General features: G+C 41.3%; 1 protein-coding gene across 2 annotated transcripts in view; it reads right to left on the reverse strand.

Annotated features, from left to right (window-relative positions):
* ABTB2 (ankyrin repeat and BTB domain containing 2) overlaps positions 1-26,740 on the reverse strand; it is a 134,519-nt gene that overhangs the window by 47,060 nt on the left and 60,719 nt on the right. The window lies entirely within an intron of this gene.

Raw genomic sequence — 26,740 nt, forward strand, 5'->3', positions numbered from 1 at the left:
TTCCCTGCACACATACTCCTTCCATTCTGAAGGATTTTATCTTCTTGCATACATGACAGCGACTGAATGGAACTAAGGCTTTACAAGCAGTTTTGTGTAGTTGTTATTGGGACCCCGTCCTACCTGGACCACGTCTGCCCTTACAACTCACTTGAATTGTAGGCAAATTAGAGATTATTTAGATGAACAGGCTGGGTAAGGTAGGAATGACTGGGGACATTTAAAAAAAAAAACAAAAAACAAAAAAACAAAACTATGAGACAGTTTCACATTAATTTGCAAGTTGTCTCTAAAAGTGGCAGTCATTTTCCTTCCCCCAGTCATTCTTTTTGCCCTCTATCTTTGATCGAGCATGGCAAATCTGCAGCCACATTGCAAATCAGTGCCCACACAGATCCCCAAAATATACTGCCTCCTCTGCTTTCCTCCCAAAAACCCATTAATTGATTGGCTTTTCTTCAAATTAGTGAGGTGAACTGCTTTGCCCTGTGGCCACACAACCGCTCTGTGTGGCACAGAGAGAAAGGGGGACTGTGACCTCTACATCTGATGGGAAAAAGGGAGCAGGAATATATGACCATGGCAGGATGGGAGAGGGGAGCCGCCTCCTCTAGAGGCACCCTGCGGTGTGATCCAATGACACCCAGAGTGACTGCATCCACAGCAGAGCAAAAGCTTTTTGCAGTCAATTCAGCCAGTGTTCTTGTAACACAGTGTGTTCAGTTGCAGCCATGTTGCTAATTACGAATCAATCCTCAATGCCAGCAGTAGCATATCCTTGGCCTAAATTTTCTGTGATTTTAGGCGCGGGGGCTTATAGCCACTTCTGCCTGTACTCTTACCCTGCTGCATCCTCTATTTTTGGTTTTTCAACTTTGATCCATGCACAGCCATACCAATATATTTCAGTTTCAATCCACATTTCCTTCCCATCTCACCTTCTGACCCCAGTTGAGTCTTAGATGTGGAGACACTTTGCTCGTATTGCAGTGACCTCCTGTCACGTAGGTGCTGTGCTTGTCAAACAAAGCCCTTGCCAGCTGAACTCCAGTATATCGGGCAAGACCTTTGTTTCCTTGTCTTGAAGTTTTCTTTTGAAATTGTATGCTGAATTGATCTCTCCTACTCTTTTCACATCCTCTTCGCATCCTGCCTGGTGGTAAAGCCAAGGTCTGCATCAAAAACTTCCTGGACAATCTGAGGATAAGGGAATGATTTATCCCGTTGTGTTTCTTCACTGTGCATCACTGTTAGCTAATGGGGAAAACTCTGCCAATGTCCTCTGTAACCTGAATAATTAGGAAGTCAAGGCTTTAAGAGCTAGCAGAAGCAATGCATTCAAACTACAAGAGCTTGCTAACTACACTGTAGCCTCCTCTACAAAGCCTAAGCCACTTCCTTTTCCACGTTAGAGCTATGAAAGGATGTTTTAAGACATACGGATTGGATTTATGGCAGAGGGAGAACAAAAATAGACTGATTTGTCAAAAGTTTCAAATAGAGACCTATAATTCTACAGAGGCGAAAACAGAAACTGGCAGTTACATTATTAAACCAGTCAGAGCAAAAAAATGGTGCATATTTCCTCTGCCAGCCAGTTTCAGTTGGTTCCATTTTCTAAAAAGGAATTTGAAGTAAAGATTTGCAGAATGATTTAGATTGGCCCAAATATGAAACTACACCTTCTCAGTTATTCAGTTATTTGTTCACCAGGTGCTGTGGGTAAGAGGAAACAAGGATGATTTATTTACTTCTGGAAAAATTGCTTATACAAGACAGTTGTGGACAAGATTTATGCTCTCACCTGCTGTGTTATAGCTGAGAAATATCCTCAGCGTACCAAGGAGAAGTAAGGAAGTTACTAAGCCTCTGGCCCTGTGATGTCACCTGGGATTTTCACAGGATCATGGCAGAGGATGAATCAGGCCCTCCTTACAGAAGGCTTCCCAAAGGCTCGCCCAGTCTGGCAAGTCTCTTTAGGTTCTGAGCAAGCCCGGGAAGTGGAAATTACATCTCAGTGCTGTATTTGAGATGGGCTGAGAGCAGACACTGGATAGGCAGCAAAGCAGAAACTTAATCCACAGTTACTACTGAAGAGCTTTCTGGCCCTCATCTTGCAGTGTGCTGCTGATGGTTTCTCTTCCTATATATTTCCACTAACTGCAGAGTTGGAAAAGCATCATAGTCATTCTTTACATCAGAAATTCAGGCACAAGAACATCTGCAGTCAAGCTTGGACTACTGGTATTATAATTAGGAACACGACTTTTTTTTAATAGGTATTAAAAATTATTTGATAATAGAAACAATTGCATTGCAATGTCTTCTTGCACCCTCAAGGGTGGTATCAGCTCTCCTCCCACTCAAACCAAGCAATTTGTAGATGAAAGATATTATGAAGGTAGAGGCAGTTTCTACTTACACCTGGCACTCACATTTCTGTACTTGTTATATTTGCGGCAACGCTCATTTCAATCACGGCTAACTAAATAAGTAAAACTATAATTGAAATATATCAATTAATGTCTAAACACTCTTTATGTTTGAAATTATGGCAGAACTGCTGATTTACATCCTGAAGTTCAAGAATGTTTTTTCCCCACAAAACAACATTGTGGAATAGCACCTAATTACTGTGCAGGAATGAGCCATGTACATCCCCCTTATATTATCTGATGTGGGCTATGCTGTGCTTTATACATATCTCTGGCTGTATCCTGGCATTCCGGTCACCCTTCTTTAATTACTCAAGATTTTAAATATGGATCTAAGCCCAAGCAAAGTTAGTGAGAGCCTATTAATTTTAGCGTGGCTTAGATCAAGCCTCAAGAGCACAATGAGTTACGAAGTCACCTTTCTAGGATGGTGTGAAGCAACACCCTGCAGCAGCCCGATTGAAAGCACGTTTGTAGTGCTGCGATTAAGGCACAGCTGGCTAACAATTTGCTTCTGATATTTCCACAGCCTTTGAAATAGCAGCTGGAAATAAAGGCATATTTATTCTACCTCAGTTAATATATGAAACTTGTTCATGGGCATTTGCTGCCAATGATCTTAAAAGGCTTCACAACTGGGTGAAATTCCAGTTAAACTGTTCTTTAAACTGAAATTATTCTGCTTGCCCACAGATTTTGAAATTGTTGTCTGTAATCTGATGCTTTTCTAACAGCAACTGAAAATGTTTCCAAAGTGTAAGCAAGGTCCAGGGAAAAAGTCTGTTCACACTCTTGGATCTTTCTACTTTAAGAGGTGCCGCAGCTCTGCCGAGAACTTTGGCTGTAACGTGACAGCTCCCGAGATGACTAGGGCTGTGCACAATGCCGCTCGGTTTCCTTGAGTTGAGCAATTGGTCCAACCCTCAAGCAAGGAACTTTTGGTAAGGAGCCCCACATCAAACCCAATGTTCTCTGATAATTAAGAGGCTGGCATCAACTTCTGCTCTTTTGATATCAAAATACAAGGGAATGCAAACACTTTTACCTTTAAAATTTGAATGTTTAAAAACCTTATTTCAATAAATTTTTCAAGTACCCACGTTATCTTCACACTTCATGTTGTTTGCACGTTACGTTCATGAAAAAGGACTATCCATCGTTTTTACCTTGCTGTAATAATTTTCTCTGTGCTCTCTCAACTTTAATCTAAATCCTTCATGCTGGGACACAACTTCCTGAAGATTAACACGTCAGCTGTTTGAGGACTTTCAAACACTTACAAGATGTCTGGAGGTTAAGATGGGGCCACTCACAAGTGGCAAAGGGCCAATGAGGCTTGCCTGGAAAGCTCTCCAATTCTGCTGTCTGGGATTCCTCAAGGAAATTGCCCAGGGTACTAACTCCGTTATTTCAGAAATGCACAACTTAAGATCTCAGGAGCTGGCTGTATTCATGACAGCTTAGGCAAGGAATCAGAAATATAATTAGGATGGGGCTTACACTACAAACTACGAAGCCAGAAAAGTGCACTTTTTTTTCCCCTGAGATAAACATAATAGAAACTATGAGACAATACAATGTGCATTGATTTTTCCCTTTGGCCAGAACAGAAGTGAGTTCTATGGGCAAGCATTCTCTTTGTGAATTGTGTGTGGACTGCATCTAACAGTGGGGATCTTTACTAAACGCTGCCACAATACAAGTGGGAACAGGGGAGACATTTCTATTTGTCAAAACCAATTAGAAATGAAAGCCATTGGAACATCTGGGTTCCTCTTTAAGCCCTACAGATTATTTCTAAATGCCCCTAATGCAAGAAGTCACATACGTGCCACAGAAACATCTTAGGAAATTAAACATAAGGAAAAAAATACGGCCTCAGTTTTCAGCATCAACATATTTCTGCAACATTTGGCTTGTGATAAATTCTGCAAAAAATGTTCTCAGAGGTGAGAAAGAGAGCTGCTCCCAATGAGCTGAGCTGTGATTCGGAATTTTGAAGGCTGACAGTAATGACCTGACTACACTGAAGTGAACAGCCAAATCCCACTCATTTCAATGCACCCGGTAAAAATCTCACCCAATTGCAACTGCAGTTCCCACATTGGAATTTGGCTGTGACATCAGGATGGCTGTCACCTTGCACAAAGTCCTATCATTCTTCATGGAAAGGAGCATTCAAGGCTTTCTTCAGTTTTTTGTTTCCCATTCTACCAAGCAACACAATGCCACTCAATTCCCTCTTGCCAATCAACTCAGTACAGACCTAGAGCGTACAGTACCACCTAGAATTAATGCCAATTCCTGATACTCTGTGTTTTCTCCTTGCCAAACTACTATCACACACTGCTACAGAATCGACCCTCTTTTATTTTATGAAATAAGACAGGCTTAGACTGACAGAATCTAAACAAACAAAAAACTTGAGATAACAGGCAATCAAAGCGTTCCCGATACAGCATTCTGAAATCTAAACACATCAGGCTATACAATCAAGTACAGTCATGCTACAGATTGTGAGAAAGACTTGTGATCAGGAAACAATACATATAATTGCTAACATATAGAAAAATAATATGCTGCTATAAAGCAGGCAGGAAAACCCTTTCAGTTCGTCCCTGTCAGCAGTACGAAGAAATCAAACACAGTTGCTTGTATCTGCATACACATTAAACAGCAATACTGAATTGAAAACAGGAGAAAAAGCAAAAGAAGAGAAAGCTTCAAAACACAGAGAGAAGATTTTTAAACATTCTGCATCTGCTGAGCTGAATCTCCCCGCTGAAGAGCTGCTGTCCTAATTGCATAGTTCTGGACGGAGCCGAGTGATTCACACAGCCTTTGTACAAGCTCCCTGGTCTTGGTCTAACTGAATGTAAGAACAATGTCCCCCTCAAATCAACTTTTCCACGTCCTTATTTACAAACACAACGAGACATAATTGTCAGTTTACCTTGAAGGAAATCTCAAGAGTTGTGATGCCATCTGTGAGGACTAGGACTTCAGGGGCACTGTGGTATACCAAGTCATGGGATGAGAGTGACCCAGTTGTCCCATATGCCTAGATACACAGCGTCAGCCCAGCTGGCAACAAGCAGTACAAGGTGAAAACAAAAGCTTAGGTATCGGGCTGGAGCACATGCAGAATCTTGTACAACACCCTCACAAAACCGTGGGGCCTGAAACACAAGCATGCCCACTGTTTGCCTGGACTTCAGGACTGTTATCAGAGAGGCACTGTCTCAAAGCATGTGCTCTGGTCCTCGCTGTTCCTCGGTGTCAGCAGGCACTACTTGACTGAAGTACCATAACACCCCAAAACAGAGTTTTAAAGCACCCTCACAAGCCACTACCCCTTTGCTGGAGTCTAGGTCACTGCAGTACGTCATGTTCCAAAAGCAGGTCAGAGCCGCGGAGTTCCCAGTACTACAAGAGCTAGGAAATCACCACTCTGTACACACACACCAGAGGAAGAGCAGAAGACTATTATTACAGTTACTACAAATCTTTAAATGTTTCCTAAGTAACTGTGTATTCATATCCACACCTTCAAACATGATGCATACACGCCTCATTTTTGCTAGGAAAATGATGGAATAGGGCCAAACGTTGGAGTGAAGAAGGTAGGAAGTATCTGTAAGAACAACTACTTTTGAATTCATCTGTGACAGACTGGACTGAAAATGAATATAAATGTAGGAGAAAGGCCTGGGTTTAGTACTGAATCAGTATTTATTGAGTCATTAATCCCACTTCCATATCCCTGTGGTCTTCTGGACAACCACTAGCCTGGCTTGGACTCAAGTGCTTAATTGAACATGAGCTCAAGGGAATATGTCCTGAGTTTATATTTTAATGACTGCCAAAAAAACATTACAATTTTTATCGTTAGCAGCAGCAGCATACTTTGCAAGATAAGAGGTATCAGTGGTTTTATGAGTGGTGATTATCCTCATTTCCATTTCTTCAACGGGAAAACAGAGACAAAAGGAGGAGAAGCAACTTTCAAACCTCATGCATCAGAACTAGGTCTTTGCAAAAAGTCCAAATCACCCAGTTCAGAAACTCTTTAGCATTAGTCCTTTCCTGCATGAAACTGGCCAACACTGAGCCAAAGAAGAAATACAAAACCAGAATTCTGTGCCAAAAAATGAGCACAGTCCAACAGGCAGAGAAGACTTATCATTAACTGGCTGTCTAAACTCCAACCAACCAATCTACTCAGTGTCCCAGTGTTCACTTTTCTATAAAATGGGGATATCGTTTTATTCCTGTTAAGGGCACTCTGACAGCATTTATTGTTTCAGTTCTCTCTGATTTTACTCCTTTATGCTACTTAACAGCAGCGTCCCCATTTCCTGTACGTGTCAATAGGACTTTTTTTTTGTCCCTTAGCAACAGTGCAGTGCGTCTTTCATTTACGTAGCCCTTTTTACCTTCAACAATCCCACAGTGCTCTGAAACACAACAGCTACTGAGATGAAAGAACACAGTATTATGGCAATGTGCAATTCCACATCAATGGGGCTTATGATACAAGAAGAGAAGCTTTATCCAGATGGTGATGTTAAGAAAGGCAAAATGAATTCTAACCTAATAGAGATTCTGGTGTGGATACAACGGTGAGACAGTTATTCTGACAAACATGGCAAAAAATGGTGTACGAATATATGAAAGGTAAAAACAACAAAAATATATAAATATTTATATACACAATGGCATCTCCTCAAACACTGAATTCTTTAGTATCATTACTATGGGGATCAGCAAGAAGAGTTTACTATCACTTTCTCAGTTGCCTTGGAATTCCTTAGATGTCTCCAATTTAGTTCCTTCTGCCATAAAAACAGCTTCACTTGGATTAACCGGGAGGAGTGTAGCTTATGCCTAATAAAACTGCAGGCACTAGCTAGTGCCCCAATATCCTCTTACAATACTCCCTTCTAAACCACTCCTTATTGTTCACTGTCCTTCCTGAAATATGGTCTTTGAATCATGCCCAGTCTCCAGATGTGGTCTGACTAAGCTCTTTGTATGTGCCATAATGACCCCTCTTTATTTGCCTTCAATTCTTCTATTTATACATCCCATGATCTGTACGCTTGCCAAATACAAGGAAGATAGTAAACTTATATCCTCCGTCACTCCCAGTTCCTTTTCTCAGGGAATATCTAGACAGAGAATCTGACCAGGACAGTCCTGCAGAATAACCCTTCCAGTCTACTACCGGTGCCAAGCACTCCCTCTGGAGCAGGAGGATGTTCTCTCCAGAGCAGAGTGCAAGGCAGACGTCACTGCCCTAGGAGCAGAACGTAGCACTGGGCTAAGTGAGCAGAACACACTGCATGGACCCAGGAAGGCCTCCCCAGGCAGGGTGGTGACAAGGAGGTCCTGTGCTCCACCAGCCCGCACAGCACTGCACAGCTATTCCAGGGTCATCTTTCGGAAGTATGACTCTACATGGCCCCTTCCCATAAACTTCTTTGTACAGGTAAGCCAATGGACTGATCAAGTCTACCTCCATTAGACCCTCCTGGCTGTAGTAAACATGTAATTAAAATAAAATTCTAGGTACTGTGCTTACTTTAATAAACATCCAGACTGCAATTATAGGAGTTAATGACTTAACATATCAGAGCCACTTACTCCACATGCATTTTACAGAAGCCACGAGGAAACAAGATCCCAACAGTAAGCAAACTACTGCTCTAAAGGACAGGACTTCTTACGCCAGTCAAGGGTTGTCTCCATCAGCTGTCAGCAACAGAGGTCCTCTGATGCACATCGGAGCAGTTTTGATTTTTGCCAGGCTGAAACAGGCTTCTGTCACTTAATACTATATTGACATTTTACATTTACATTGTGGAACACAGCCCAGTCCTAGGACCATAAAGCCTGGTCTCCAGATAGCGTGGGTCTGGAGTTCTGCTAAGATGCTCACATACACACAGTGCTTGCAGCTGATACTGATTCAGGGTTTGACTCACTGAGCAGACAACACAAAACTTAGCACAGGTATCCTGGTTAGTTTGCAACAAAGTAGACAGCAAAGTGCAATTTCATATCTCATCTCCAATGCTGTCATCAGCACAGGTACAATAAATCACCAGTCACGCCAGCATTACCTTGCATGAGTCATTTTGTCATTTTTACTCCAATTTTTTTAACCATTTTTGCCCAACATTAGCTTTGGTCAGCCTAAGTTTTTAGGACAAGTATAAACCAAGACCTCCACCCCACGGATAACAATTTTTGTGTCTGACATCTGCCATTAGGCAGGGCTTATTTTCTGAGAGTGTGTTGGTAGTGTTATCAGAAATTTAGTACTAAAGACCAACAGCAGAAGTGTAGTTGAGGAATTCCACTTACTCACCAGCTGCTGAATTTTGATCTCTATCTTTGCAATACCTTAGAGTGTTTCAAATGTTGTCTGTAGTACTAAAGAACCAGCTCCTACCATCTACATCCATGCCTGGCTTTCTTCAATGCTGTATCCCGGTTGCTCCAGTACCTGTTTTACTCTCTACTTTATTGCCTATATCCTTCTTTCTTGCCCACACATCATCTATTCATCATCGCCATGTTTGCAGTTTTCTACAGCTCAGCACCAATTACAAACAAGGGTAGATACAAAACCTATTTTTGAAAGTACCCTTTGGGGTAGCAACAACATAAGAATTTGGCAAGATTTTTAAAGCCTCCGGGACAAAAAAAAAGGGGGGGGGGGGGGGGAAAAATCGATGCAATAACTCATTCATAAGAAAAGGAGAAGAAAAACAACGGCAACAAAAAAGTGCCTTCCTAAGAAAAAAAAAAAAAAAAGGGGGGGGGGGGGGAGGAAATATTTCCACTACAAGGCTCTGTCCTGTATCTCACATTGTAAAAATGCCAAACGCATTTCAAAGTCTCTTGGTTGCAGCCATTTATAGTTTGTATAAAAAGCATAACTTGTACACTTCCATTAGAGCCCTAAATATAACTGCCCCAAGCAAGTATTCACTTTTCAAACAGTACCTCTTTGAATTTTGTTTTCAAAAGAATGTTGTTGCCATTATATTATTTATAGAAATTTACATTAAGATCTTGGTTAGGAAACCACTCAGATTAATGGATCCCCAGCATTGTTTTAAAACTCTAAATAGCTCTGAAGAAAAGCAGGTTGCCTGTGTTTTTATTATAGAACAGCATCTTTTTTGCATAAGCATAAATAGCAGCACTGTTTACAGTCCTCAGACGGGTGGGAGTGGTTCTCTAAAGAATCTCAAAACATTGCCATATGTTCCTTCTTCTTTTCAAATATGGCATCTGTGTAGAGGATGAAAATTAGAATCTCAGTGTTCAGATGTTTTTAAACAAGGAGAATAAATTTTGATATCTTTGTTACACACATGCACTGTATCTGTAACAAATTCAGCCATGTAAAAATTCATTTTGCCGGTGTGCTATCTTCCTACAGCTTCTTGCACACGATAATTCCAATTATGCCATTTTACACCACGCAGCATCCAAAGAAGTCAAACTCAGTAACAGAGAGAAGAATCAGGCTACTGCCAGCAATTATTTTCTTGACGCTTGGAACAAAATGATTTGTAGAGGTGACCAACCTCCTTCAGATTAGATGATAACAAACAGGAAAAACTGCCTTATTGCAGAAGTAAAAGGGAAAGTATTTTTTAAGAAGACGACAGGTTCTCATTACTTAACAAAACTGCATTCACAGAGGGACACTGACAGTATCCCCAGAAGCAATAACACCGAACAGCTCTCAGAATGCGTGCACGTGTGCCAGAACAGCTTTGGCAAGAGTGCAGTCAGCACTCCCAATACAGAAGTGGTTGTTCTCACAGACAGTAAGAAAAAAGAATTCAGCAATTTCTACAAGAGAGAGAACCAAAATCATTTTCTTTAAGCGCTGTGGAATCCCTGCTACTAGCTGCAAAATAAAGTGGCATTCCTTGCACTTTTTCCACAAGAGCAGCTCAGTCCCATGCCCATCGATGCTGGCAGATTCTAAGGGATCCATAAGGTAGGAGGCAACATCACGAGCGCCTACAATCTTATCTGAGACTGTGAGGCCCTTTCTTCTACGCACCTTGCAAAACCAGGAAAACCCAATTAATCTTTCAAGTATTCTTGAATTATACTGTAAGATAAAGTAGCTTGCTCACAGTCAACCAGCAGAATCACATGAACCTGCTTAATAGGGACGGCTTGAGAGAGGAGACAAACTGGCTGCAACCAAAGCAGCAGGCAGATATGCTTTATTCTGCAGAGCTCTCTCCTTTTTCAGTTGGCAGAGGTGCTCCAACAATGAACAGGGATGCTCCTAAATTCCTGTGCAGACATTCTATGACCGTGTCTGGCATACAGATTACAGAGAATCTTCCTACAATTCTTAGGAAAGTAATAGAAAACTAGATCTCAGAAGAAGATACTTAGATAATTTAACTGACAAAAAAATAGCATTTTTTAAAAAATAAATGACCATAACATTGTCTAAAAAGCTTCTATACTCATCAGACTATGAGATAAAATTGATATTTTTTATTTTGTTGCTTCTCTGCTGAAGCTAGGCTATGCTGCTCCACAATGCCATTCTCTCTAAGACAGCAGTATGCAACATCTCTACTGCTGCGTAGCAGAGATGCACAGCACAAAAATACTTGAAAAGCAAAGGTCCATACCACATAAGTAATCCTATACTACATAAGCAAGCACTTCTTGGATCCAGCTGTTTATATGCAAGCACTATATTCTACTAACATTAATAGCTTTGACTATTGCCAAGAAAAATGTCTTAGAATGCTTTTAAATTTGTCATGGAAGAAAGCAAAAGCTAGAACTGTGGGAGATGCACATGTGGGGAGGCTCAGTTACCTAAGAATATGTTTTCCTCAAATGGCACTCTGCTCTTTTCATCAAATTAGTAAAGCAACAATTTGAATAAGAGACAGTTCTGTTAAAACAGGAGAAGCTAGAAAAAGCTAGAACTATATTCCACTGTCATTCCATTTAGGGAATTCAAAAACGCAGACATGGAATGAGTAAAGGACAGAACAGAATAAAGAACACATCACTTGGCCCTGAAACCTTGGTGCTATACGGCACACGCAGAGTTGACATTTTCTTTTAGACTCATCTCTTCCAAAGAAATAAAACAATGGGTAAAGAAATGGAATGCAAAGGAGACTCAAAGAGGCTGAGAATACATGCAAGGAAGAAGAGTAGTGGGAAAAGAACCGAGAAAAACCAAAGAAACCATTCCTTGATGAATCAGTGAAAGAATGGGAAAGCACTGGAAAACAGTCCAGTAAGGAAGAGCCGCTGCTTTCTTAACATACATCTGGAAAATATTTTATTTTCTTTTAAGTTTTTCAGGATCGTGCACAACTTACAATGCTCTCTAACCTTTAACTGTTGGTATCATTTGACTCCCTTCCCCTCACGTCACTCCCTGAAAAGCGACATAATAAATAAAGGGTGATATAGCAGAGTTTGGACTTGCTGCCTCTTAATATTGATGGAATCTGGTCACCACTGAAGCTGTCTAGCCAAATTTATTCAGTTTCCAGATGCACCTCTTGTGGGCTAATTTCCAGATCAGCTTAAGATGACACAAAGGTAAAGAAATCAATTTTTTGTTATTCTGCTTTGAACCCTGAATATATATATGCATATATATTTTTTTAATTTCTTTTTTATTTCCTGTTTTACAGTTCAGTGCAAAATAATTAGCCAAACACTAACAGAAAAATGCTACAATCTCCTTACTACCTATTTTCTTTGACATTCTTGTCACCTTTCTGCCCTATTCTTACTAATAAATCACTGATCTACTGTTACGGCCCTCCAGGCCTGACCGCTGCTGCTTCATCTCAGTGGGAGCCAAATGATGATTGAGATGCCAATATATTAGGCTGCCCAGATTCAAAGAAGGATAAGGAACAAAGCATTTGTGCAGAGCGAAGATAAATTAATATAAATCAAGTGCTGAGCTATTTTCTGTGATGGATTAGCACCTTCCTTTGACCTAATGAAGTCAAGAGGTCTTTGCGCTGACAGCAACTAATGTGCAAATATCTGTGCTCAGTTAAGCCAGAAGGAATGCTGATCTCCTGCTCACTGTTACTCTGTCTGTATGTTGCTGGGTGTCTCACTCAGGTGTAAGTATGCAGCCTCTTACAAAAAACTGGTAAACACAGAGAAAAAAATAAATCACTGGGAGTCAAGTCCAAATCTCTATTTTTTATTTTTAAATATGCAGCATCTAGAACTGTATTATGTAGTGCTTGAAAACCATTATTGAACTGACAAGGTGGGAAAAGCTGCAGCTTTTGGAAACAGAAAATACATCAAAGTCTTGCTGCTATCATATGTTCTACTATTCTCATTTCCAAGATACAAAAGCTGTCCAAAATTGTCAAGAGCAGAAAAGAGCCATGCTTCCCTTATGTTTGTGTTCGCAACATGAGCCTCTGTGTTATGTCTTGGATGAGGTGCCTGGACACTTGGAGTCAGTAAAAGCAAGCCTTTTACCCCTCAGCTGTTCTCTCAGCCAGGTCAGGATCTGCAGTACAAACAAACAGCATGGGAGACTCACATCACAGCTCCCACATCAACCTACCCCAGAGGTAACTGGCACTCATATAACCTGCTATCTTTGTCTGGAGATTGGATCACCTTTCACCCTCACTGAAGAGCTGACCCGACGAAAGATCATTGTTATAACATCCTTCAGGCCAGATTGCATCCATGTGTCTCTGCATTACTCATTCCGTGCAGACTGTCACAAATAAAAGGTAGCATCTCAAAGACAACTACGACATTAAAAACGAGCCAGAGGCTTGGTACTCTCATTACCACCTACGCTGTTTTAAACTTCCACTGAACTATCTCCAGTAATGGAGCTGCTGTGCTCTCTCTCCTGACCCTGAGCTTTGTGTTCCTGCCGTCGACTTTTGTCGGAATTGGCATTTGTGCAGTTGTTTCATGATGACTCAGGAAACACAGGGATGTCTCTCTTGTTATTCCCCCTCCCTCAGGAGGCTTAGCTTTAGTCACATATACGCTTATATGTGTGTATAAACACACAAATGCCAGCACAGCCGTAACAGAGGCAGTGGGAAAACATATTTGAGGCAAAAAAGAACAGATGAAACTGCAGCAACTCCAGTTTAGTTTGTCTTAGGCTGCCGCGAACACACACCCTTATACTGCTACCACGTCTTGCAGAAGTAATATAAACTACCAAAATACAGAAAAACAATCAGGATCCTTTAAATTGATCTTTTTTGTTTTTAGGAAAAAAATAGGAAAAGATTTACTTTTAGAAATTAGTAGAAAACTTATCCATAGTTCTGGCAGTCTGAGACAAATTGAATTTGCCAAGTACAAGAAGTTGTTTACAACAAAAGAAAGAGAGAACTAGAAATAGTTCCAGAAAATTTATTATGATCCACCTGACTGCAGCCAAAATATTACATCAGCCTAGATAGCCTGAGAACTGGAGCAATATTACTCTCAAATTAGCAAGTTGCTTGGTACACCAGGCAGGGAGAAATGGTTTTGCAGGAGGTCTGGGTTCTCTCCCTAGCTCTGCTATGGATCACGAGTAAGTCTGCCTCAACTTACTATCTGTAGCCAGCAAGAAAAGACATTTTTCTCTTTACTCCTCAGTTATTTAGTTACTTATTAATTTTAAGTGGTCTTAAAAGACTCAGGACAGGTATCTTGCTACCACTTTCAGAATTTGCAGTGTTTATCCTAGTCAGGGTCCCCAGTTGAACTTGCAGTCACTACTTACTACTCCACTACTTGGGGGGTCCATATAAACATGATATCGGAGGTGAGCTTTCTTGTTTCCTGCTTGAAGATGGATAAATGCAAGGTGTGTCCAATCCAAAAGCTATACTGACCATTTTAGCTGGTGCTGATGACAAGTTTGACTCATTAGTGCCAGCGTGCAAAGGAATTCTGTGTGATGCTGTGTTTAAAAGGAAAACACAACATAACACACGCAAAAAGGCCCGCTGATGCTTGAATATTTTAAAGGTCATAATTGGAGAACACTTTTTCAACATTCTGACAGCATCACATCAAAACAAAATACTGTGTTGAACTAGTTACAGTATAACAACAGCTGGTGTAATAACGTTCTTCCCCATTGATGCAATTAAAGCATACATGTTCCTGACTTAAGCTACAGGGTGATTGCTCTCATTTAGCACAATTGATACATTACCTATTTTATGAGAGCCTAAACTGCCAAGAATCAAGCTCTGTTCAGGACTCCTCCTCTCTCCTTCCCCACAAAGATGGTCAGAGAGAGATGGAAGTATGGAAGCATCTCTGTTCAGTGGTCAGTAAGTCCATCTACTAACAAGACAAGCTTGACTGCAACGTGTAGTCCAATATCACCAAAGTGTGATGATGATGCTCTAAGAATCTTAATTTTGGCCTAGATGCTTGGGAGAGAGCAATTATTTCAGAATCTTCCTTTAGGCAGACGTTCCTACAGTGCTTAAGTAACAGTTTGAAGCATATTCTCATACCAACATTTTCATATGAAAGTCAAAACTTACATGTAATTGTACAGACATGGGATTTACAGATGAGCTTAATTTTTCTAATCAAAGCTATGTTTATTTTATTAATGCAGTAAATTTGCATACCACATTCTCAGATGTCCAACCGTTCAGCTCACATCACTTGTGTTACAAAAACTGAAGACTTAATAAAGCATCCTGGTATAGTTTAACATCAACAGTACCTTCCCAACTGTTTTAACTCACTTTTGACATATGTAGTTTACAGCTTCCATTGTTTCCTGGCCTGACTGGTTGGGTAAAGTTGCTCCTGTATGCATTTTAAGAACTGCTATATTAAGCCCTGCTACCACACAGCACATAGGGAAATACACACCTTTCACATTACTCATATAGACACACTCACCATCTTAAACCACGTTGCAATACTTGGGTAAAAACTGTAGAAATACAAACATTACTGGTTACATCACAGAAACAAACAAACAAAAAATCTGCAATTAAGGAAAAGGAGGTAGGAAATCCTCTCTTCATGCAACATGCAGTTTTTGTTCCCTGGTACAATGCAAATGCCAGGATAAAGGAATACGCATTCCCATGAAACTTACTGGCACCCACTGTGCAAGTTTTCTTCCTCAAAGATTTCTGTCTAAACATAAGTTATATTTGGTAGTATGTAATTCTTCAGAAAGAAGATCTTCAGGCAAAAGTAAAATGGATTTTCTGATGATTTTTTTCTACCTTCTCTATCTCTCCCACACTCCATGCACACCAGAGCATTCTGATGAAAGAAGAGTTCAGCTTATGAAGATTCACTTGTTACAATGGTGAATCCTCTTAAAAAGCTCCAGTAATTACCCAATAATCTCCCATGAGAGCTGACATTTTGCAAAAAAAATATAATCACCTCTTAATCCTTCTGGGCTGGAGGAAGTTCCAGCATACAATGCTGAAACAAAAGCATTTAACATCTGAGCTTAAGTCTTCGTTAAATCACCAGAAATCTGCTCAGGATGAAGAGGATCTCTTCAAGCTATCAGCAAGTTCTCTCTCTATCAGATACCTCCATGAATACCAACAACATCTCCAGATGAAAGAATACAGCTCCTAAGTACACATGGCAGAGCTTCCAGCCAGACTTACAGAAATTGTTGGGCCTTCACCAATTTCAGTTAAGCTATCTCATGCTCTGACTTAAGAACTACTTCATCAACCCAGAAAGAGTCTGCCACTTACAAGCTTGATCTCACCATCCCTAAGGTCCATGTCAAGTCTAAACCATACCATAGCTCACATTGTGTATGTGTGTATATAAATATATTTGAGCGATGCAGTATATACATCATGTATCTCAAAGACGCTATATTTTAATTTAGACTTTTTGATTTGTGCTGCCAAATGTCTTCTCAAGACTCAAGAAAAAGTCAAAGAAAGTCAAACAAAAGTCAAGCGCATCTTTTACAACAGGTTTCATTCCCAAATTTGCCCATTGTATTTTATAATGAAAGGAAGTGCACTTACATGTATTTGTATTTCCCTTCTCCACAGTAAGTATTGAGAAAGAAAATGTGTTTTTGCCTACACATGCACGCTGCCTCAAATCTGAGAATGGGATCTTTGTTTTGCAGTTGTAGAAAAGGAGGCACAGGCATCAAAGACCTTGTCTGGCATCACTTCTCAGGACTGAGGCAGAGCAGGAAATCCAGTGCTTTGCAAGTCAGGCATGCTCCACAAAAGAAAGCGGGAGAACAGAAGGGGTTATCCAGCAGCTCTTTTCCTATTTTGGACTATTAACTGCCAGAGTAGTTAACAGAACATCTATGCAGTATCCAGGAGAAATGCATCTCCACAGAGCAGTGCTATGCAACATGCTACACTGTACCTGGTTTACAGTCTAAGAGATCAAGACAGTTCGATGCAGATGTAGTTTATTGAGCATCTACAGCTAGGAGCCACACGGAAAAAAATAGAAATAAATAATAACTAAAAGTCATTCAAATCTCAAGTCTACTTCAGTATTAATTTGGCTACCTCCTGGCTTACTTTCTTTATGTTCACTTTCTCCTAAGGGATAGAGCCATCACAAACTGCCTCACTACAAAAAGAGAAAGAAAGAGTTTAGACTAAAGAACTGAAACACGAAGTATGCTATTTCTCTCCTATTCTCTCCCTTTGTTTAAAGGAGCGTCACTGTTTTGCCTCATTGCTTCTGTGCACCAGACTAACAGCTTCTAAGATTTTTCCACAACAGTATCCAAACCCAGCACAGCCCTCTGGATGATTTTTCCAGCGCAGACATATTCCCCCAGCTGACTTCTTTCACTTCCAAGTTATTGTACCATCAGAATGACAACATTAGATTTATTGGATTGTAGATGTATCATAAATAGCCCAGAGAGGCGCTGACATTCCCTGCTCTCAATGGTGCCTATGCAAACCCCTCTCTCCTGCTGGAAGGACAAGCTGAGATCAGACTGATGTAGAGTTTTTCAGCAGGGGACGATTAAAAATAAAACCTGGGGGAGGGTAGATATTTTTAAGGAAAACTTCACTATTCTCAGTCAAAAAGGAAAACTATTTTGAAGTAGCATTATAAACCATATGGCTGTGCTGAAACAGAGGTTATAGTGGGAAAAGACTTAGTAGGCTGGAAAGGCAACAGTAGGCTTAGTACACAGCTCATGGGACGCAGCAGCAGAAATATTGAATTTATTCCAGTCTGCCGTTCAATCATGTGACAAAGGCATTTCCCTCAGTTTTCTCATCTGTTAAACAGTTAACAATACTGCTTCCCACTTATGAGGCCTCAGAGATGCCTAGAAAATGCTCTGAGAGGCAGAGGAAGGAAGCAGTATGGCAGACAAAAGCTCTCAGAGCAGTCTTCACAGAGGCGAGATCCTATTGTTGTAAACACTGAATTCACAGTCCACTGAGATGAAAAACCAAGCGTCAGTTCACTGCTTTATATAAAACATAGCACTGTGTATCAGCCTCAAAGCAAGGCTACTTCGTAACTCCATTCTTTCTCCAGAACGTATTCTTAGAAAAAATAACCCAAGCAGCAAGAAGACCTTCAGCAAACAGACACAGTCATGTCAGAAAGTTAGCGGCTATTTCAATAGAAATATTAGACTGAAAAGCAAGCAGTTCATTACAAGGCAGGTATTGCTGCAATTGCAGATTTTTGTAGTTACAACTGGAACACTAATTCCCAACCTTTGCAGATCACAGGACCAAGCAAGAGAAGGGCCCAGAAGCCCTCCGGCCAGATCCACAATGCGGGCACTGTGGCTGAACATTGCCTCTACTCTCGTGGTAACATTTATGGCCTGATGAAAGCACAACCTTTTCGTACTGATTGAAAACATTTCCAAAAGCACTTATTCAACAAACAAGTCATTTTACAATGAGTTAGAAGATAAGGCTAAAACCCATCAGCGCTCTCCCGGCCTTTAGAAGGCTGAAAGTAGATGAAAGGCAAGCCCGGGCAAGCAATGGGAGCACGCAATACATTTCTAGTGTCACCAGTTACACAGAAGGGAAATTCTCATTGCCAGCATGTGACTAGAGGAAAAAATCCATTGTGGTTTGACTAAAAGACACAGCTTCAGCAGCCATCACCATGCCGCGTTTTACACAAAGCTTCACTTTGTTTGAAATACCCAGTCCTGCAGCAGCAGGAGCACGAGGCCAGGTGTGCCACGAGGTGAGCTACGGAAGGATGTTGTTCCAGACACGGCAGTGAGGCTTTGGGCTTCTCAGATCATATCCCCAGAGGAGTCTTTGGCTCAGAGGGACTTTCAGGGAGACATTTGACTCTATGCCTCCTTTTCCCCGCCTTTGAAATGGGGAACAATACGGACATTTTTATTGAATATTCACATTTTCAAGGCACCTAACATGGAAGGATACACTCTGTACATTTCTGCAGCACAGCTTCTGACCAAAGACTTTTTCTGTGTCATATTTGTCTTCTTTGGAAACAGATGAGTCAGGTTAAACAGAGAAGAGAAAATGAGTACCCTTGAAGGAGGGCCATGGGTGGATTAAGTAAGAGTCCCAGCATGTCCCACAGGGGAGTAGGTTCCTGCGGGTACTCAGACAGCAGAGGCTCCAAGGAGGATCATTTACTGTAAATCTGCAGTGAGTAATGAATCCACAGGGCTTCAAGCCGGGAGCATGTGATCCATAGAGCTGCTTAGCAGATGAAAATGTCTTTTTCCAGCACTGCTTCACTGGATGGTATCAACAGATACTTCAGTGGCTGAGTTATGCTCAGGTGTTCCACTGTCACCTCTTTCATGGAGCCAATCCCTACCAAAACTGCCAGCATCACTCACTCATTACCCTATACATTACTTTATTCGTGACCTAGGTTGTCATTGTTAAGTGAAAGTTATTTCTTCCCTTGCAGTTTTCCACCATATAATCTACCTGGCCCTGAGCAGCTTCAGCTGATGGCAGTGACATGAGGCCAGCTGGGGCCTACAGGCCTGTCCCCCTGGGGACAGCAAGTCTGAACTGCAATTCAGTGTGTGACAGGCAGAGCCGTCTTTTCTCAAATAATAGCCAAAATAAAATGGATTGTTTCATCATGTAAAAGAGACCGATTTTTATTTTTTTATTCCAGCCCATTCCTTCCAAGACTAAAAGACAAGCAAGCGGTCAGTCCAGCCTCTCTGCTGCCTTTCACAAGGCCATGACTAAGGGCTGGCAGGCTCACAGCCAGACTCTGAAACAGATGAATTTCCCCTCCTTGCTCTTATAAAAAGCACAACATCTTGGCTCACCCTAACGCCTCTAATCTCTTTTCAACATTCATATATTCTCCCATCCAACTAGAAAGCAATTGCCGCTGTTGCAGTCCTTTTTTTTTTTTTTTTTTTTTAAATAAACATCCCTTGTTCATTTTGTTATTCAGCATCATCTGTCTGATCCTGTATGATGGAAATAGAGTGACTTTGGAACACCCATAAATCACACCACATAAAATATTCTGAAATAACTTTTTCTTATTGTTAATTTGTTTTACAGCCTATCATTGCAACCAGCTTAGCCTGCCACGTATAACATCTGGACTGCTATCTGTAAACGAATAGAAGAAAAAAAAAAACATGTACTAGCTGCAGCTCATACCACTGGAAGCCAAGGGTGAGGGAATGGCAAGGAGACAGTCCTTGCAGCTATTTTCACATTTGCAGTGTTCCAAAATAAAAGTAACATTTCAAACATCATATTTACTACAACATAAAGAGATCAATTCTCTATCAAGTTATGCCTCCCTCCCCCCCAAATATAATAATCACAACTATTTAAAAAATTATAATACTGACCTCCTGTATTTTCACACAATTACTGGTCTCTCTGCCATAGCAAATATTTAGGAGAACAGAGTAGATGTCAGTCTCCCTCTGTTTGGCACAAGGAACGTCTGTCTCTTTCCTAATGCTTTACTTGGGAAGCTTTGCTTTCAAACCTGTCACTTTCCCAAGATGTTGCACACCAGCAGTGCAAGTATCACAACAATATATTCCACTTGATACCACTCTCAACTCAAAGAAATTTTACATCAGCTTCACTAAAATGTCCCTGCTACACACTAACCAAGGAAAAGCCAAATCTTGTTATTAAACAGTCTTTCACCAGCTAAGCCATAATGGGTTGGGGTTCTGTGGTTCAGGTCTATTTGTACAGAAACTAGGAATGAAACTGTTTCTTGAGACGTCATTGTATCTTCTGAAAAACAAACCCCAGTATGAGCGGTTCCCTTCAAGTTCCTTAAGACAATAGAAGCCTACCTGGGAGTCTGTCGGTAATACCACATCAGACTGCTAAAATAAAGCAGAACACCTTCCAAAGAATTGAGGAAAAAAACCTCCTGTTGAAAAAGTGCTTGCTGTATTTTGCTAAATAGATTATATCAAAGTGAAGCCTCATGGAAAGTAGAGGAAAGTGTTATTTCACACTCTTAATTCATTCCCAGTTTTTTGTGGCTTGCCAGTCACATTTTTCTGCTTAACACTTAGCTTCTCCGCGCTTACACTTGGATACAGACCCTTGCAAACAATAAAATGGTCTAAATGGGTACACGGAGTTTCATCGTAAATAAGAAAGCCATAAAATTCCAATGAGAGTTCACATTAGGCTAATGGTAAGTCCAGTATAGCTGTACTTGAGCCTTCTGAAGTCCATTACCAGAACTCTAAGCCTGGATCTCTTTATGGGTGGTCTCTGGCTGAGGAAGCAGACGATAACCCATCCTGGGCATGCTGCTCATTCCTGATGAGGCAAGCATCCTGCTATTTACACCAATATTCTTTACATTTGATACTAAGTCCAGAATTTGACATGGAAGTTGGCCAGCAGCTGTGAGACTCTTGGAGCTGTGACAGATGACACTGATTGTACCCAGAGCCCTCCAGTAGCAGGTTTACAGTCCGTGGCCACATGACTTGTGTCAATTGCACCAGTACCATTCCCAGGGCTATGGCTTCAGCTTAAAGTTGCCCTAAATGACAGCCAGCTGGCTCACTGAAGATAAGAAGCAGGATCCCATCCGACAAGCAGGCAATATGTACAAGCTCAAGCTCCAAGATAACAGGGCTTGGCAGGCAATATTTGATTTTGTGAAATGCTGCACTTCCCTGCTGCATAGGAATGACTGAGGATGACGCCGTTAAGCTTGGATACAAGAGTAGCATGGGCTGTTTGTTTAAACAGTCAAGACTATGCCACCCATTTGACATCTGCCTGCCTAGCACTGCGGTGCCAGCTAAATGGCTGCATGTTTGCTTTTAAAGCACTGGCAGGAGGGACAGCATCTTTTGCACAAGTTTCATAGATGAGCTTGCAGCAAGTTAGAGAACACTCTCAAAGCTTATATTAATAACTGGGTTTGCATTAGCAGCTGAGAGAGAGAGGGAACAGAAAGGGGACACAGCATAATGAGATCGCAGCGCAGGAAGACGAGGCTGTGTTCTTGAACTATACGCACATGAAAGGACGAGAGGAAGGAAAGCCAAAAAACCTTGCCATAGTTGACCACACTTGTTTTCCACAACTGAGGTTTGCAGCCACTCTTTTCACTACAAAAGAAGCAAAGTAAATATAAGCAGAGGATTTGTGTGAGCTCTGTGGGCGTGGGAGCAGGACACATGACATCAGCCAGTATCGCAGCATGCCTGTGAATCATATGGTAATCAAATGAGAAGTTCCTGCCCAAACAATACACACAGTGTTAGACTACAGGTCTCGTAGGCAGCAGCTCTGAGCTCACAGATTGAGAGCCAGAAAAAGCCGACACTACTAGCATTATGGAAGCCCCTAGCAGACACATCTAACAACAAAACATGAAGGGCATCCTCAGCAACGTAGTGGTTACATTTTAGCTGCCCCTGAGAACCAGAAGAACCTAAAATCTACAGAGAAATCTTGCACCCCTTTCACTCCACAGTCTCTCTGCTGAAAGCCAGGCAAGGCTCTTTTGCCCTACCAAGCCATGCCAGGCTCTTTTCAGTCACGTCCAGTTACAGGATGAGGGGCAATGGGCACAAACTGGAACACAGGAAGTTCCATATGAACATGAGGAAAAACTTGCTTACTTTGAGGGTGATAGAACACTGGGACAGGCTGCCAGAGAGGTCGTGGAGTCTCCTTCTCTGGAGACATTCAAAACCCGCCTAGACTCTTTCCTGTGCAACCAACTCTAGGGAACCTGCTTTAGCAGGGGGCTCAACTAAGTGATAGCCAGTGGTCCCTTCAAATCCCTTCGATTCTGTGATGCTGGCCCAGAACTTATGCCTAATAAAGTAAATAAAGCTTTAAAGATCTGCTTGAATACTATTGAGAACCACCAAACAGTTATTCATTAGGATACGTAAAAGCCCGAACACCCTACTTAGGATCCTGAGAATCCAGCTCTAACCAAGATCTGCCCAACCAGGCCCATACCAAGGAAAGACAAAGGCCTGAATTATCAGGCCTCAAAAATTATCCCACAACTCGGGGAACAGAAAAGCAGTAACGCTCAACAAAATGCAAGGAATATACACACTTAAACTGCAAATGCCAGAGTACAAGATTAAAATAAATCACAGCTGAAGCAAATCTAGTGAAAACCACAAGTATAATAAAAAACAGGCAGAAAAAACACAACGTAGCTGGGTCACCAGCTATGAGTTCTCTATGGTGTTTATTTTTCTCTGATAATGTTTCCAGTAAGCCCCAGAAAATAAATCTCATCGTGGAACCTATTAGAACAGCCCAAAGTTACAGAAGTACATACATGCACAGATGCATGAGACACAGAAGAAGGTTTTGTAAACAGTACAGCCTGATTTCTACAAACCAGCGTAGCTGCACAGTTTTCTCTAAAATAACATCTGTATGCACTGAGGGGAGGCAGAGAGGAAATAAGCTCCTTAAAAACATGCTCCACTTCTTTTTACAAGCAAAACCACATACATACTCTACCACTGTTAGCCTATACTGTAAGGCTAGTGTGACCAGCAGCCCCTGAGGCCTCAGGTTTTCTTATTTCAACATGCAAGAGTCACGGGGAGTCCTACAGGAAAGGCCATATCCAGAAGCTACAAAAGCAAATAAATCCCAAATTGTTACACTTTTTACTACAGTCCTGTGAGAGGTTGCAGCACAAGCTAGAGGATGATTAAAGTTACTGACCACATTTCTATAGTACGAGTGCTGACAAAATCACAGGGTATACAGCAGCTAGGGACATACCCGGGAAAAAAGCAAGACTAATTTCTACTGACAATTAGTTCAGTTATTTTGCCCAAACAAGCACTTTGAATTCTGCTTTTCCGTATATGCAGCCCCCCTTCTCCTCTATTTACGCCATCTCCATCCTCCTTCTTTACTCATTTCCTCTTCTGTGGTTGCCAGAGCTGGGTGTCAGAGCTCAGCTGACACCAAGAGCTCTTCGGGAGACAAAACATCACTTTGCACTGTGGGTCTTGATATATAGCAACAGTGTCCTGAAGCAAGCTTTGGATATGGTGGAGAGCTTGCGATGGTCCTACTTACAGTGCGGAACAGTTCACGTTTTAGCAAGGTGCCACCACGCTCAGCTAAACCACCAATGGCTCCTTCTCCACTGCAACAACAGAGCACACTGCACTGCTAAACATGCTGCCTAACCTATCTAAAATGGAACCACGGATGTATATAAGCAGCCTACATTTTGCACTGGATTACTGTATTTAAGACAGACCACTGTAACAACAAGACTACCTGACAGCAGTGCTGAGAAATGAAGACTCACGTTTAACGCAGGAATAAAAGACCTGCTTTTCCTCTTGTGTACACCGGGATGCTGTGATGCCATTAACTTACACAGCTTGCATACCAACCTCAGTATGAGCAAAATGAGACTACCACTCACACTCTGGTAGATGAAAGGCTTTTCAAAAAAGCACAGGTGGTAGTTGCAATATACAGTATATTCCACTGCCTGCAAGCATGCTTGTTAAAGCTTTAGCAAATTCTAGATACCTTACCTTAAAGAACCAAAACAAGGGTAAGCTAAAGATGCAATTTCTTGACTCTCAAAACTGGAGAGTCTCCCTAAATGCACTGTTAGATGGCAGTGGGGATGAGGTGTAAAGATAAACCTATCCACCTCTCACTCATTGAGCATTCAGCCAGCACTATGCTTCCAGACCAGCTATCAGCAAATTAACACATCAGACTTGCTTTTAATGGCTTGTGTTCCTTTCTCCCTTACTTGCACGACACAACTCAGGAAAACCCTGGTGAAACTAAGTGAATTTCCCAGCAAACCATTTGCTCCTCTTAAAGAGACTGAGAGTCTGGGTTGTATTGGCAGGAGGAAACGGCGAGAGGCTGGCAAAGTGAGCCTTGCATAACCTCAGTGACATCAAAGGCTTACCACGGTTTTAAATCAGATCAAAATATGACTACGCAGCTCTTGCTAGAAACAATGAGAACTAAGATATCCTTAGAAGCAATTTACAATTCGTACTCAAATTTTCAACAAGAACTTCTCTTCACAATTCTTACGCCTTTATTCTTGATAAAGTAGAACAGTTTAAGGAAAGATCATTCCTATACACTAAATCAATTTTTAAGAGGTTGCTTTGGAAGACCTATAATGTCTGAGCCCATGCAGAGAACATCTGAATATTAAAAATCTGTCTGATGTTCAATGAAGCATTTCTGTAGAGAATTAGGAATAGATAAAAAGGGTATAAGGAAAGAGGATAAAGTGTAATCAGCAGAGGTAGAAAAAAAACCCAACCTATTACTTGCTATGTTTTTGAGAGGCAAATTACTGACCTGAATGGAAACAGAAGTACCATTTACCACATTACATTTTGCACCATGAATAATACATACATCTCCCTCTGCATTGAAAATAAAACTCTCACTTGAGCTTTCACAGCTACTGCACACCCAGAGAGTCTAAAGATTAAGTAACATCCCTAAGTTACAACTGGGAAACACACGTGGTTTTGTAGCTCCTAAAGGTGAAAACCTTATATTTTAGCTGTCTCCCAGTCTTAGAAAAGCTTGGGTTGCATAGAAAAGACATTCACTGTCTGATGAGGGACAGGTCAAAGCAAGGATATATCACACTCTTGAGAGACAACCTAATCCAAACATCATGATAACCCCCACCTTCCAAACTCTTAGGGACACAGCTTAGGGTCAAAGCTCCCATGTACATGGTTTGTCACTTGCCGCTGATGTGCAAGAACCACACTGCACAGCATCTCACTACCAGCTCCATGCGTAGGGACCTGGCATAAACTTGTGGCTGAGAAGAGCATCCAGTGCCTGCAGGAATGAGAGTGCTGTCCTCTGGTTTTCCAGCCTACGATGAGGGCAAACTAGAGGGGAAACCCCTAACTCCCTGCCATCGCTCCAGCCAAAGGGCAGGTGGCGTGCCACATCCTCAGCATCCACTTCTCACTGACACTAACATTACTTCAGCCAGGCTGCACAAAGCATGCACTGAAAATAGACGTGCAGTATATATGTAAAGATGAAGACATATTGTAGAACCATCAGGATATGTACTTCAATGGTAGCAGAAGTGACTGACACCCATAAGATTAAAAGTAAGACTTTTTGCATAGACAGGAGCTCAGAAATACCTTGGTTCCTTGTCAGCTTAGTAAGACAAATTTTCTCAGGTGGAACAGGTATTTGAAGAGCAACAAGAATTAACTACCATCTAATTAATTAATGGAAATGGCCTGGATGAAATGGTAAGCCAGTGGAAAGATTAAAACCATTTGAACTAGATCCCTAGTGAACAGATCCATTCATTACCATTGATACCCTCAGACAGCATTGCTCTCCCTGCCATATAAAGTTATAATTAATTATGCAGTACAGCCATTGACACCTGAGATCTTTCAATATCAGCTCTACTCTGACGAGACCAGGCTCTCAGAGAAGAAAGAACTTTGTGGATATCTGATACCATCTCAACATCTGTTACCTTGGCATAGTATCTGCCTGATATAGCCAAAACCTCACATAGCAAGTTATAGATGCACAAAAAAAAGAGGGGGGAGGGGGGCGGAAGAGAGTTAATCTCAAAGTCACGCACTTCATATTTTATCACATTTGTTTTATGATTAAAAACAATGAGGCAAAAGAAGCTCTCTGACTTTTGAGAAACCATTTCCAGTGCTCTGTTCTTTACAAGAGTTTCCTCTTGGGACTGCAAAGCCCTGGAGTTTTTCAGAGAAATGTGAGATGGCTATGCAG

Source organism: Numida meleagris, chromosome 6 (genome assembly GCF_002078875.1).
Source record: "Numida meleagris isolate 19003 breed g44 Domestic line chromosome 6, NumMel1.0, whole genome shotgun sequence".
NCBI classification, from domain to species: domain Eukaryota; kingdom Metazoa; phylum Chordata; class Aves; order Galliformes; family Numididae; genus Numida; species Numida meleagris.